The sequence below is a fragment of the Echeneis naucrates genome, chromosome 8 (assembly GCF_900963305.1).
Source record: "Echeneis naucrates chromosome 8, fEcheNa1.1, whole genome shotgun sequence".
Taxonomy (NCBI): domain Eukaryota; kingdom Metazoa; phylum Chordata; class Actinopteri; order Carangiformes; family Echeneidae; genus Echeneis; species Echeneis naucrates.
In genome coordinates this window covers 3,691,465-3,705,579 of record NC_042518.1, presented here as the reverse complement: position 1 = coordinate 3,705,579, position 14,115 = coordinate 3,691,465, and positions in this window count along the sequence as shown.

Genomic DNA, 14,115 nt, shown 5'->3' with positions numbered 1-14,115 from the left:
ACTTCTCAGAACAAACGTGCTTTGAGGAACCGGCGCGTTGAATTGACTCAAAGCTCACAGTCCTCATGCATGGCCACCAGCTTGGCATTAAATTCAGTTTTTCTATTTAACCATTAGAAAAAAAAAAAAAGAAAGAAAAGCGCCAAGGTGTAGCTGTGGAGCCAGCAGTGTGTCCACATCTTTTGTTCTCAGATCATTTGGGCAGCAGGATGGTGTAGATGGGCGGTGCAGGAGCCTCAAACACACTAATCACTGTATTGGTAAACCATTCAGATTAATTAATAATGATTGTGTTGACAGCAGTTGTAAATCTTTCTGTGTTCAACGGATTTGTATTGAACAGCACTATATCATCACAGCTTCAGGATCTATAGAGCTGAATTATTTAAATTAGGATCTTCTTACAGGGTAAGTGCTGCATGAAGGTCATTAAAATCTAATCCTTCCATATTTATGGTGGAATTATTAATCGCCCATGTCAACAATGAGTGTTTAGATATGAAAGGGCTGCAGGATCTCATTCATCCTTCACAGTGCTGGTGCCGTTACCCATGGTGCCCTGGCTCGAAAAGCCTTTTATCCCTCTTACAACAGATTGTGCTAACGATTTCTTTGACACACATATTTCCTGATTCAGTGATTATCTCATCGTTTCTGAAGTCAATATATCAAAAGGAAGACTCCCACCTCTCAGAGCCAGCACCCGGCGGCTGGCATTCTTCACCGTGATGAGAAACCGTTTCATTGAGCCGGATGCCTTTGAAATATGCCACGGTGGTTCCTGTATGGAGCATTTGTCAATGCCACGGCAGCAGTGGCTCAAATATGAGCCACCGTAATGAGTTTCTCCCCCCTGAGCCTCAGAAGTCTTCACTATATGTGAAGTCATTGTGGTGGATTTGGGATATAACCATTTGCGGGTTAGGGTTGGTGATGCGAGTGCGTTGCTTTGAAACAAAACATGTGTTTGGGGTTGTATGTGCTCACAATTTATCGATTGGTCACCTGCTAGTGGAAACACATCTGCCTCCATTTGTCCTCCATTCCTGCTGCTCTCAGTGCAGCTCTGGCTTCTCGCAGCATCGCATGCTGTAGATTTAAACATTTGTTCTGAAGGTGAAACAGTTTCAGCCAAGCAGCCCATCTCTGCTGCCCGTTAACCCCTGAACACCCCCCCCCCCCTCTGGGCTGGAGGAGAGGAAGCCGACTCCTATGTACTCCAGCTCTGGAGGAGAGCGATGAGGTGCAGATTCTGTGTGGCAGCGAGCAAATGCCCCTTCACTTCAGTTAGTATCACAACCAAGCCCTCCTGTCCTCAGCGCATTTAAAATACGCTGCAGTTTCTGTATTATTACACTGCTGGAGACACTGCTACCGAAAAAAAAACCCCAAAAAATCTTGACTTGGCAGATATAAGTGATCATTTAATAAACATCCATGAACAATTTATCAGAGGACGCCCTAGAAAAATCTAAGAAATGTCACATGGCCCTTCAGCCGCCTGCAACGTTGATTTATAACGTATATAAAAGTGAAAATGAGGCAGCTGGGTTCCTTTTTGGAGTGCATCCCATAATCTGACACCAAAAATGAACTGGAGGGGAAAAAGTAATAAAAAGATGGCTTTCAGGTGTGTTTTGATTTCCAATTTTGCACAATTATAGCATCAAATCCAGAGCGCTGTGTGAGCACTTACACATGAAGGAATTACTCTAAAAAAAAAAAAAAAACACCATCCTTTAATATTCCTCATATCTGAGGAGAGAAAATGAAGAGAGTGGTTACTCCCAATTCAGAACAAACCTCATATATTGTGTTGATGCTGATAAATGTATGTATAAGCAGCATTTAATTGCTGTAGCTGCAGCTCATTTTAATAATGAGTTTAATCTGGCAGTGCCTCATATTTTACCCATCCGTTGTGTGCTTTGTCCTAAACAAGTGCAGGAAGTTAATTCATCTTAACACACTGTGCTTTAAATGCCAAACTACAGAATTCCTAAGAGTTATGATACATGGAAAATCAATATTGTAGAATTTATTATTCTATTTGATTTTACAGTTAAAAGCCAGGATAATACCCCTGGGGGCTGTAATCAATGGGAGATAATAAACTGAAGATAAAAGTTTTTTTTTTTTTTTTTTTTGCCATGGTGTGACTTTTTATTGCACCACATGCAACAGGAAATAAAGTTGCCAGGGATCTTTTCCGCTAATTATTTGATATTTAATGTTTTAATCTCATCTGCTATGTTTGTCCCTAATCTGGAAAACATGGTAGCTCCTTTCCACCTTTCAGCTGCCGACCTCGCTGGGATATTATGTGTATCAAATTTTCTGTCTTTATACAGTTCTTTAAATGTGTAAATATGTTAATCACGTGCAATTATGTGAGGCATTGATAATTATCATAATTGTGAGCTGAAACGTCTGCGGGGTGTGATCAAGTCAATTACAGGCTGTATAGGCAGCTATTTTGAAAAATGTGGAGAAACTCACTTCCTGTTTTTTTTGCCCCCCCACCAAATTCTTCGCTTGAATCAGTTTGAATCTGAGGCTTTTAGCCACCACATCGACAACTTGAATGCGGGCCAGATGCATTGCAGCACTGAACAGTCAAAGTGTTGTTTATATTTGCATCTCGAAAAGAAAAAGTTTTGGAGTGAGTGCAATGACCGCCCTTTTTTTTTAATTAGCTTTGTGCAACATGAAATATCAAGGTGTCATGTGTATATCTTGTTGAGCAGACGTGTGCACGCTGCCAGATTTAATCCTCAGAGTGCGGCAAGCGGACAGAAAACCGTCTTTATGCCTGCCAACTAGTCTGGATTCCCTCTGCTTGACACTGTGTACTCTGCTCTGCATGTTCTGCTTGCCAGTTCCTGTAAATGACATTAAAGCGAGGGCACGGGGTGGGGGGGGTGGAGGGGGGCGCGGAGGTGCTCTGCCCTCTTTGTAATTACAGAGCGATTAAAACTGTTAGAGGTCACCAAGTGCAAACTGCAGAGTTGCGGCTGTTATCGGTGCGTTTGCGGTCCTCATTCGTTGGCGGACATCTGAAGATACAGCAGTTATGGATTTGGATGATGTGGCAGAGCTACAGTTTTTTCTTTCTGGAGCGTGCCAGCGGTGATTATCTGGGAGAATAGATCCAACTAAACGATTGAAGGACTACAGTGACGTTTGTTCTGTAACATTGGTATGAAAGTAATTGGTGATGTGCCAGTGGGTCCTGAGATAATTACAAAGCCTGTAATTAAACTGTCATTAAATGTAGAAATGATTAGCTTCACCCTGAGCTGGAAGAGTTCGAGCGTCCTTCGTGCGTTCCCCTAATTTATTCACTCGATTTGCTGTTGAGGAGTCAGTTGAACGCCTGATTGTGAGTTTCAGAGTGCATTTATAGTAGCTCGTACAACCGAGCCTGCTTTGTGGTATTTTTGGGGAGGCTCTGAATATTAGGCAACGACTAGGGAGGGGAGGGGGGGGATGTGTCGAGCTCTCTGTGACTCAGGATGACTCCTCGGGAAAACGAGCCCTGCAGTCGGCCCTGACCCTTCGCATCTGCAGCTGTGTCGGCGCACGTGTCGCTGTGACACCACAGCAGATCTCTCAGATATTAAGCGCACAAAAAATATATTAAGAAAAAGGAAGATAAGCGTGTGAGGGTGCCAGAGGTTGGGAATCCTGACTAACATGACTGTTGTCATCCATGTAGTGCTGCAGCATGTAATAGTTGTGCGTCACACATATTCAGAGTCCAGCCAAACTGCAATGCAGTAGACGCAGTTACACACAAGCTTGTAACTCAATACAAACCCAAAAGACTTCTTTCTGAATCCATTTATTTCCCAAAAAGCTGAAATAAATAAGTCATCTAATTAACGAGTTGAATTTCTATTCAATAAACTTGATGCGGCTTTAGACTTCTCAGCTGAAAAGATAATCTGAGGGCTTTAACTTATTTACACAGTGATGATGTCTCTGCAGAAGAAAAGAGAACTGGAGAGTACAAATAGTTTCCAACCACAGGAAACAGAAAAAAGCATTAAGTCGTCATGTGAAGAAGGTGCAAGCAGCCACAAAGTGTGATGAGTGAAAAAGATGGAGACACAGACACACACTCAGTGTGGATGAAATCAGATGCCACTCTCACCTCCTCTGTTCCCATGAAGAGATACGGACAGTCTAGCAAATGAAAACAGTCGTGATGCTCCTTCCCACCGGGAATGTCAGAGTTACATACTGAGATCAGCGCAGACGTACACACACCGTGCGCCAGGAAACACACACAGATGTACTGAGCCCTGCACGCACAGCGATGTTTACACTCCAGTCAGTGTTGAACATGCATATTCAAACTGATATGTGAGACTCGAGAATCTGTGCATGCTGACACATTTGCATATGAGCCGGGCTGTCGCGGCCCGGCTTGTGATTCGGGGTGACAGGTCTTATGCCACTTCCCTCGGGCCACCAGAGGGGCGGAGCCACAACGTGACAGCCAAAGAGAGAGGGGTGCCTTTCATTCTTTCTTCCTCTCTCTTTGTTTCAGTCACATTTGTGGCTGAGACCTCTCACCTGTGTTCAGTGTGTCCCTGACATGGTCACTTATTTCCAATTTGATCATGTTTCACAACGAGTCCTGTTTAAAACAATGTTTTGTCTTTACAAACCACGAGAATCTTACATTTCCTTCCTTCCCAGATCTCTCTTATGTCCTCTTGGACCTGAGTGATACAAACTTTTTTGAAATACATCTTCCCACCAGAGGGACGCTGCAGTCTTGCAGCATCTCCATCTCACTCACGTTATCGACTTCCATTTTTACTTTCTTGCCTTTATTGGTGTAAATTTGGTTTAGTGTCGTCTGCACTCAAAATTTAAAGAGCTGCCTTTTAAACAAAATCCGAATCACGACCACAGTCAAAGAGGGCTGAGGGTCAGGTTTAATGCAAGGATGCAGGTTCGAGACCAGAAAGTCTAAACAACATCTGAAGCATAAAAACAACATTTTACTTCCTTTTGATGTAGCTGGAAATGTATTTCTATTTAATACACAGCAGAGATTTAACAGTTGGCATTTACACAGAGTTTCACATTTCCAACCTCCTCAGAGCAACATTCTGAGGGTGCAACCTATTTTGTGTGTGTGTGTTAACGGTGACAGTGAAAGACACCTCCAGGCCCCAGAATACAGTTTCTGTAGTGTTTAAAGTTTGTACGACATCTCGATGCTCAGCCATGTGACTGTATGTAATCCCTTGAAACGCTATAGGTGCAGCGAAGGAGTCCGCAGAGATTCCATTAAACACACATAGTCACCTTCATTATTTGAACGAATGCACACGCGAGTGATCTGCAGAGCGCCACTGTGGAGAACATATTAGGATCCATAAGGGGATCTGTGCCACAGCGCTGCACATGGCGGAAGGCACGAGCGCTCACGCCTGATTGGCCCAGCTGGGGCAGCCGCGGCCGGGGCGATGTCCCCCTCGCTCTCCGTCACTGGAGTATTAAAACAGAGCAGCCAGGTTTCACGGACCGAAGGTGACACCCTGTCACCGCCTGGCCCGCCACACTCCACCACACACAGAGCTGGAGCCCACGTAGTCGAGCACACGGGGACGATTGCGTGATGTGCATGGAGACATTTGTTGGAGGGGGGCATTTCCTGTGCGGTAATGATTCATCATAACAATAACCAAACACACATATTACTCCCATTTCGTCACTGCTGTGTCAGCTTTTGCAGAGCTTCCCTTCCCTTTCTTCTATTTACCACACAACCTCCATCACTGTGTCACGGCCTCCATTACTGGGTCACAGACAAAATGATTTAGCTCATAGTACGAACCACAGTGTGAATATTCATCAGGGAGTCCGCCGTGTGCACCTTCACTAAGATTGAGACATCTCAACACCGACAATAAGCTCGTGGCAGCTCAGGCGCTTCCATCGACGTACTCGATGAAAGCGAGTCAGAATGAAACTTTGTGCTCATTCTGACGTGAACCAGCCGGAGTGGTGGCTCTTCAAACATCCCACAGAATGATTTCACTCAATTGAGCATCTACATGGGGGGAGAGAGGAGGAGGAGGGGGGGGTTACACTTGTAAAACGCTTGAAGGAGACAAGCTAGAACGGGGTTATTTTTAGCTGCTCTTCCATATACAACATGTCCCTCCAGACACTAAGATGCTCCGAGGTCACTCCTGCTGTTTACACAGACACTTCATGTCTTTGACTGCATTGTGCTGGAGCTTTTTGGACCCCTCAGAAATAACTACAGTAGGTACTGAGGATATGTTGCGAGGGGCTCCAGGTGAAGGTTAAGTTAAAGAAAATCCATAAAAGAGTGAAGACAGCAGGCTTATTAGTGTTTCAGCAGATGGTTCAGGTTAACAACGGAGGGGCCGCCCGTCCTTGGATGTTCAGTTATTTCAGCTCTAATGATGTCAGTTTTATTTACAACGCTGGGATCTGCCTTTGTAAAGGATATTTGGTGCATTTCTAGAAATGAAACATGAATCTTTTAAATGTTTCAGGACATTATTTAGCTGTAAAAGTGAGTTGAATGTGTTTTGGTTCAGGATAAAATGCAGTCGTTTGAAAATGTCACCTTGACTTTTAGGAAGTTATGAGAAATGTTTCACCATACTTAGATTTTCTTTTACGGCCAAAATGAGTAATAGATTAATCATATGCAGATTCATTGATATTGATGAAGAAAACTATCTTTATCAACTACATTAATGAATAAATCATCCATTTAATACTTTTCTTCTCTTTTTCATGTAAAATGATGTCATTAAAAAGTATTTTCTTGACTTGTTTTGCAACAATCGTTACAAAACAACAACGATAAATGTTGAGAAAGAAAGTGATGTGTGTAACGGTTTTGTTTTGTCCCTTGAATAAGTGATTGAATGAGTGGAAAGAGAGAAAAGCAACAAATCCTCTTTTTCATGAAGATGTCAGATGTCAGCAGTGAGAGAGTGAGAGCGCCGCAGAGTCCAGATGAGTGAGCTAAAGGAATAATCTGTTGATTCATCATGAACGTGATCAGAGCTTCAGCCTGGTTTTCGCTTTCCTTCTTCATACTTACTTGACGAATAAGAAATCTCTTCAGTGCAGAAGTTTGATGATTCGTTATCTTCGCTTAGACTGATCCAACCTGTCGGCTTCCTCTTGCCTCCATTCTTATATTTCCGGCGCCAAAACCCCAAAACAGCATCTCCCTTTGCTTTTTTTTTTGTTCTTTCCTTCCTGTTATATCACCAACATGTGATGTGTCTCCCTGGACAGTCCTGTCCTCTCCTTCCCTCCCGGTCTCTTGTTTAAACAAAGTAACATTCATACATGAATGGATTTCTATGGCCACAAGGCCTCAGGATGATCAGAGCCACGGCCCACCATGGTGTGATGGGTAGGAAAAAGCCCAAAGGCGTGCACAGATGCTCTCGTGCTACTAGTGTAGCCTTGCTGTGAACCCCTCAGGCTGATAGTTTGAGACTCTATGTCTAAAAAAAATAAATAAAAAAAAGGGGTTGGAGGGAAGATTCACTTGACAGAAGTGCTGAAGGCCAAACTTTAAATAGCCATGTGTTGTTTGTTGGTTTGGGCCTGGACCGTCCTGGATGCAGTCAGGAGTCGGAGGATCTGGGGGTCTCCGCTAAAGAAGCGTTACCTCAGATGAGGAAGGTGTTTGTTCTGAGAATGATAAGGACTTAGTGATTGTTTGTGCAAACCGTAGAGGAGAGCGGCGCCGTTGGCGGCAGTTGCTTCCTCTTCTGGCACAGTGGGATTGTTTCTGGATCTCATCATTGCAGCTCGGTCAGGGAGCAGAGCAGCCCCCCCCCCCCAGCTTCTGACTAAACCGGTGGATTTATTTTATTCAGTTCCTTTGCTTTGGTCGCTCCTAATTTTGCTCATGGGTTGGTTTCATAGAGGGGAAAAAATACAAAAGGAGATGAAAATATTAGATATTTTACGCCTGAGCTGACTCAGACTGTTACCATAGAAACAATCAGTGACACACACAATGACCACCAGCATCTAGAAACGAAACAAAACAAAAAAAAAAAAAAAACAGGCAAAAATGCCTCGTGGTTTGAGGTGTGTTAACATTGTTACGGACTGAGAAATGAAGAAGTGTTTTTATTAATATTACTGTACAATACAAACGGCCTCAGCTGAGATAAACAGAGCCGAGCGGTTAGTTGCAGCTCCTCTGTTGGCCGTTTCACAAAACACATGACAACAATCTGTGTGGCATAATGTTACAGCAAAAAGTCCTCAATCAGCTGCAGCCAAACACCTTTAAATACGTTATTTTAAGAAAGAAGTCAGTCAAAATGACTAATGCAATCTGATGAAGTTTAAGCTGTGCAGGTCTCCTCCTCATCTGTCTGTCAGCCTGCTTTAGTTTGGATTCAGATGTGACATGTAAACACTGTTTTCCTGTGGCAGCTTCACAATTATCGCAAGAGAAAGTGCAGCGATTTAATGAAACTGCTGCCATGAAACTGCTGCCATGAAACAACGTAAAGACAACAGCGGGGCTGCTATCAGCGAGATTAAACGTTTGTGGATTTGACGCTATGATTTAGGGATTTTTTCGTGTGCACTGCTGTTTACTTTATCTCTTATTCTAACAGAAGCCCTGCAGAGCCCCGAACACAAAGAGTCTTTATCTTGATGTTTGCAAATGTAAGCAGGGCGCTGTGTGGTCTTTAATGTGATGGAGGAGGCTTCATTAGGTTGTTGTATACACCGTACGCCTCCGACTGCGAGGCGGCCTGAAGGATTTGCTGCAGGCAACAAAGGATTTATAGAGTCCATACTTTCAGCTCAGTGTGTTTATATCTTCAGGCAACTCCTTAATGTTCTGTCTGTGCGTTACAGGGTTGGACTATAATGCGTTTTCTAAGAGAAAGAGAAATCTGGTTTGGTCAGTGTTCACATTACTACATGTCCAGCAGCTGCGCTGATTTAAATCTGATTTCTCTCTGCTGCTTTTTCTTCTCTGCTTCTTTGAGCGTTGCTGGACGGCATCACGGCTGTATTGATGAGAAAGTGGGCCCGGCTTCTTTCATATCTGGGCCTCAGCTCCAGTGTCAGTGGGAGCAAAATCCAATTTTTTGCACAAGCAGACCTGTCAGTAGAAATGGCAGGCACAATTGGATGATTAAAGTTGCAATGGAACAAGAGTAACCGTAGGCGGGAGCATATTGCTGGGATGGAGTTCTTTTTGTTCTCCAGTCATTCGACATGTTTCCTCCTCGGCTATTCCAGCCCCCTTGTGCCTTTTCAGGCTCCTCTTCCCTCCCCTTCTCTGCATCCTTTAAGTGCCTTGTGGGAAATCTGATTGCTCCGTTCCGTTAACATTCACTCGCCATCTGCTGAATTTGGCGGCAGCCGTGAATCAATTCTTAATGTTGGCAGCCTCTCATTGACTTCGCTCCTCCGTTTCGTCTCCTCCTGGCCTCTCTGCTGTGTATTGATCTATAAGCACTGACAAAACAAGCCACCCGTCCAACCCGGAGCTCGCATGGACGACACCAACACGAAAGAGCAAACGAACGAACACAGCAGATGCTTTCATTTGTCCTCGTGTCCCAGTAACGACGACTGTTTTGTTCAGGTGTTTCCTTTTTTTTTATTTGCAGTATACAACAGTACAAAGAAACCCACCCATCGCCTTATCTGACATGTCAGAAAATTCAGATGCTGTAAAATATTCAACATTTTGAGGTTATTTGCAGGTTTTACCATTTTAGCATTAGCGACTGTTTATTTAACAGTCCAATAAACTTTATTCCTTCACTCGTCGTCAGCTCTTTCCAGAAGGGAAATCAATGCAATACTACCGAAATGAGAGGAAGTGTGAAGGAAATTCAGATTACCCGCCACCATTATTATTCCTCAATTTCTTCAGTTTAATCTGTTAAACTGTTGAATAACTTTGACTCTTGAACACACTCTTAAGTCTCAATGAACGGAGATCATAAATCATAAAAGCCTCTTGATGAACTCATGAATAAGCACCATTTAATGAATCTGTTATTTGTTTTTACTTTGTAGCTTTTCCCAGTTGGCTTCAGCCGCAGCTCAGAGCTCTATCCTTACAAATGGAAGATGAAGAGGTTTATAATTAGAGCTGCTGCCGTCCGCTGTTATCGGTTTACATCTGCACCCTCCGCCATTAAGCTTTCATTTATAGTGACGTGTATGTAGATCTGGTGTTTCTGTGAAGTACTTAATTGAATTCGGGCTGAACTCAGGCTATTGCTGCCTGGTAAACCTTGCACCCCCCACCCCCCCACCCCCTCCACGATGGCTGATGAATGGCTTATTACCCAGCTGTTAAAGTAGAATAGCTCAGGAGAGCCTTGTCTCCTGTCATTCATGGTCTGATATCAATATGAAAGATGTCCTGTGGTTTTATCTGAAGAAACAAGGTCAGGGTCGGTGTCTGCCGACACAGTGGTCTGTTTTTCTATTTGGGCAGCCCACATGGGGAAAGATTTGCTAAAGTATCCTTGAGCGAGATGCTTAACCCCAACCAAGTCCCAGCACACAGGGATTGATGGCAACTGCTAAGAAATGACAGAAAGTTGTGCAGAAACCTTGGATGTCCACTGTGAGATTTATTTCTAAGTTATTAAGAAATATAACATATATTTATATAAAGATGTATAAAGAAGTATAAAGATAATCACTAAATGCTGCTGAATATAAATCTTTGGTGCTGATGAAGAGTTGGTTGGTTCTATTTTCATGGAATAAACAAAGAGAAAGAATGATAATGAGAGATGTGAGTCTTCTGAGAGACAACGCTTGGAACGCCAACAACTGGAGCCAAATCTTTCTCAAGTAGAAAGGGGAAAATGAAATTGTAGTGTAAATCAGCGAGCGGGGGAGGCACAGCGGGTTGTCGGTGGTCAATCTGCAGACCACAGGTGGTACGTTGGTGCTGGTGTTCACAGAATTATTTATGTCAACAGGGAGACTCAGTTGCAGATTATCAAGTGCTCATGTCAACAGCTTAACCCAAATAAAATCCTTAATTAGAATATGGAGTTGTCAAGTGTGCGTGCGTGCGTGTGGGTGTGCGTCTGTGTGCGTTCATGCCAACATTACCCCTGAGCGAGCAGACGTCCTCCTCCTTCCTCTGCGAGCTCAGCTAAAATCATCCTCTCTGCGTTCAGTCGCTGTGATGGCAAGAATGTCTCTACTTATCTGGAGTAAACAAATTCAACTGCGGCTGGCAGTGGCATTTGGCCTCTGCATGCTCTCCATCCTGGCAGCGTGTGTGTGTGTGTGTGTGTGTGTGTGTGTGTGTGTGCGTGCACGCACAGCGATGTGGCCCTCAGATCCTGAAGTTTCTCAGAGATTTTCAAACAGCCCAACTGCCGCCGGCGAGGGAGCCACATTTCATTAGACAATGCTAATTAATTTCTGCAGGAAGTCGTGCATGCTGCTAACTGATTGATTCATTGTCACACCCTGAATGGGCGGCCACGACTCATGATGCTCTGAGAGCCAATTTCACGCTAGCTAAAGGGGTGGGAGTTAAGCTATTAAGTTGTTTAAACAGAAATGTCAGGTGCTAAGAAAAAGCTTGCCTTAATGGGACAGCTGTTAATCAGTCACTCATTAGTGTTGTTGCATTGTGTTACATCCTCGGGGGCCTGTTTGTGATTTACCTTCTATTAATACCTTGCGTAAAGTCTGCCTGTCATCTGCACGCCGAGCGCTGACAAAGCAGAGGAGAGCGAGCGTGGTTGGCAGGTCTCAGGTCCGCTTTGGCCCGAGACAATGAAGCCGGGTTTGTGTGCAGGAGCGGCCTAATGCTCTTATGTCCCCCTTCATCTCGTTCCCTCTGTGCCGCTTTACCTCGCTTAACCCATTTTTCTTCTTCGTGCATCTCTGGAGTCTCTCCTCTCGGGTCAGTCCGAGCTCAGAGAGACATTATTCATGGTCAGTCGTAAATCTCCCATCTAATCAGCTCCCGTTCACGTCGGCTGGCAGAGAAAGTCCCTCCCCGAGCTCGGGGAATCAATCTCATCAATAAATGAAGAACTTTGTGTGTGTGAGGTAATTGACCCTCGTGCTGAAGTCTGTAAATCTTATTGCCCTGATAAAGGGATATTCCTGTCCTGCCCTGCTTGTTAGCAGCCTGTTTCCCATCAGCGTGGCTCCCCTGAAGTCCTGTGTGGAGAAGAGTGGGGTGATGTGTGCGTGCTGGGCTGTGTCTACACAAACATTCAAGAGATGTAATTTATTTTACATCTTGTTAGAGCTGAAACAAAATAAAACAGCACCATTAAACCCTCATTAAAAACTAGAATTTGCTCCAAACCCTTGAAGCTAAATGGAGCAAACGGATACAAATCATTATGTGTTTCTCCTCGCTGAGCGAAGGGCTTTGTTGCTCTTCCTTTCAAAATAAGAGCTATCAGCAGAAATAAGCCACTTGTGGTGTGTAGACATCATTTGAAGCAAAGTGGAAAAGTATGGAAGCACACGGTGTGTTAGAAGCGCCTGAATAGACCACGAGTTTAAAACGACAGGCCTTCCTCATACATGCCGGCCGCCATCTTGGTCCACGCAGCAGAAGGCAACAGTGTTTTCAAACTCTGGAAAATGGCGGCTTAATTTCCATGTTGCTCTTCGCTGACTGCACCAATCTGACCATCTTCAAATTACTGCTCAAAACTCAGAGCTGCTTTTAATGTGTGAAAGACAAACACCGTGTGTCGTATGTTAATTTAGTTTTTTACCGTTTTAAAGTCACCTACTACATCTTTGAAGAAAGATTATTATTATTATAAATAATAATAAGAAGAAGCGGGGGAGCTTCAAGCTGGTGGATTTTGAAGAATGACATTGTAGAAAAGCAATTATTCCAGTTGGTGCATAGCGGCTGTGTTTGGTTTGGGCCAACGCTCACAACACCAGTGTGTGTTTGTGTGTGTGTAGTGTAGACAGCGAACTGCATATGAACGTAGTAATGAAGTATGTGAACTGAGCCGCAGCATAACAGTAACAGCGTGAATCGCGTCCAGTTGTCTGTTCCGGCCGGCTCTTTGTCTGGTAACGAGTGTCTCCTCTTTGTTATTTGCTGCCATGGACACGCCAAACAGAGCCGTGTGCGAGTAAACACCAGCTCCGGCTCCACTTGGAGGTATACAATCCCGCTTGTGTGTTAAATTTCGACGGGGTTGTCTGTCGGTGAACCAGGAAGCTCTTGAGCTGCTGCTACAATCATTTCACTGCACATCAGATTCAACATGTCTCCCTTTGTGAATGGGCAGCGATAAGAGAAGAAACCACCAAACGCTTCAAGTTGCGACTGAATTATTGCGTAGCTGTAAGAATATTAACTGCTGCGTTGCCAGGTTTTTTTTTTTTAAATCCACCATTCCATCGTGCAGAATATGTTTTCTCATTAATCCAAATCTACAAAGCAATAATTTTATTATTTCTTAAAGAAGCATTAGTTCCAATTGAAACCCTGAACTGGCCGGTGTGGTTGATAAACCACAAACACACACACATGAAATCTAAACCTGAGCATCTTAAAAAAAGAGAAAAGGCTGCATTTCTCTGCAGTAGTTATGGTGGTGGTGTGCAGAAGAGCTGGTTTCTGGCCCACAGGAGTCATACTGCATCTACATGACCTCCAACTCTGCATGCAGCGAACCATTATTCACATCCGGCGGCGTGCTGCGGCGTTACAGACGTGGAAAGAGTGAGCGACTGTCCTTATGGTCCTTGATGGATGATGATGATGATGATGGGAGGAGGAGGAGGAGGGTTTGGAGGGGCCTGGGAGGGGGTTGGAGAACTGTAGTGAGAGCAGAGGAAGGGAGAGTTGGGATTTGTGGGGGCGGATAAAGCGAGGGCCCACAGGGAGGAAGATGGGGGATGGTGAGGGGGCTGGGGGGGGGGGGGGGTACATCCCTCACTCTTTCAGACATTATAATACCTCCTCACTGTGAGCAGCTCCATTTCTGCCCTCAGTGCCACACTATGAGCTGGATGTTACATGAGAGCTTTGTCTCTGCTCAGCTCGGTGCCGTGGACTGAATCAGAGCGCTCCATTCA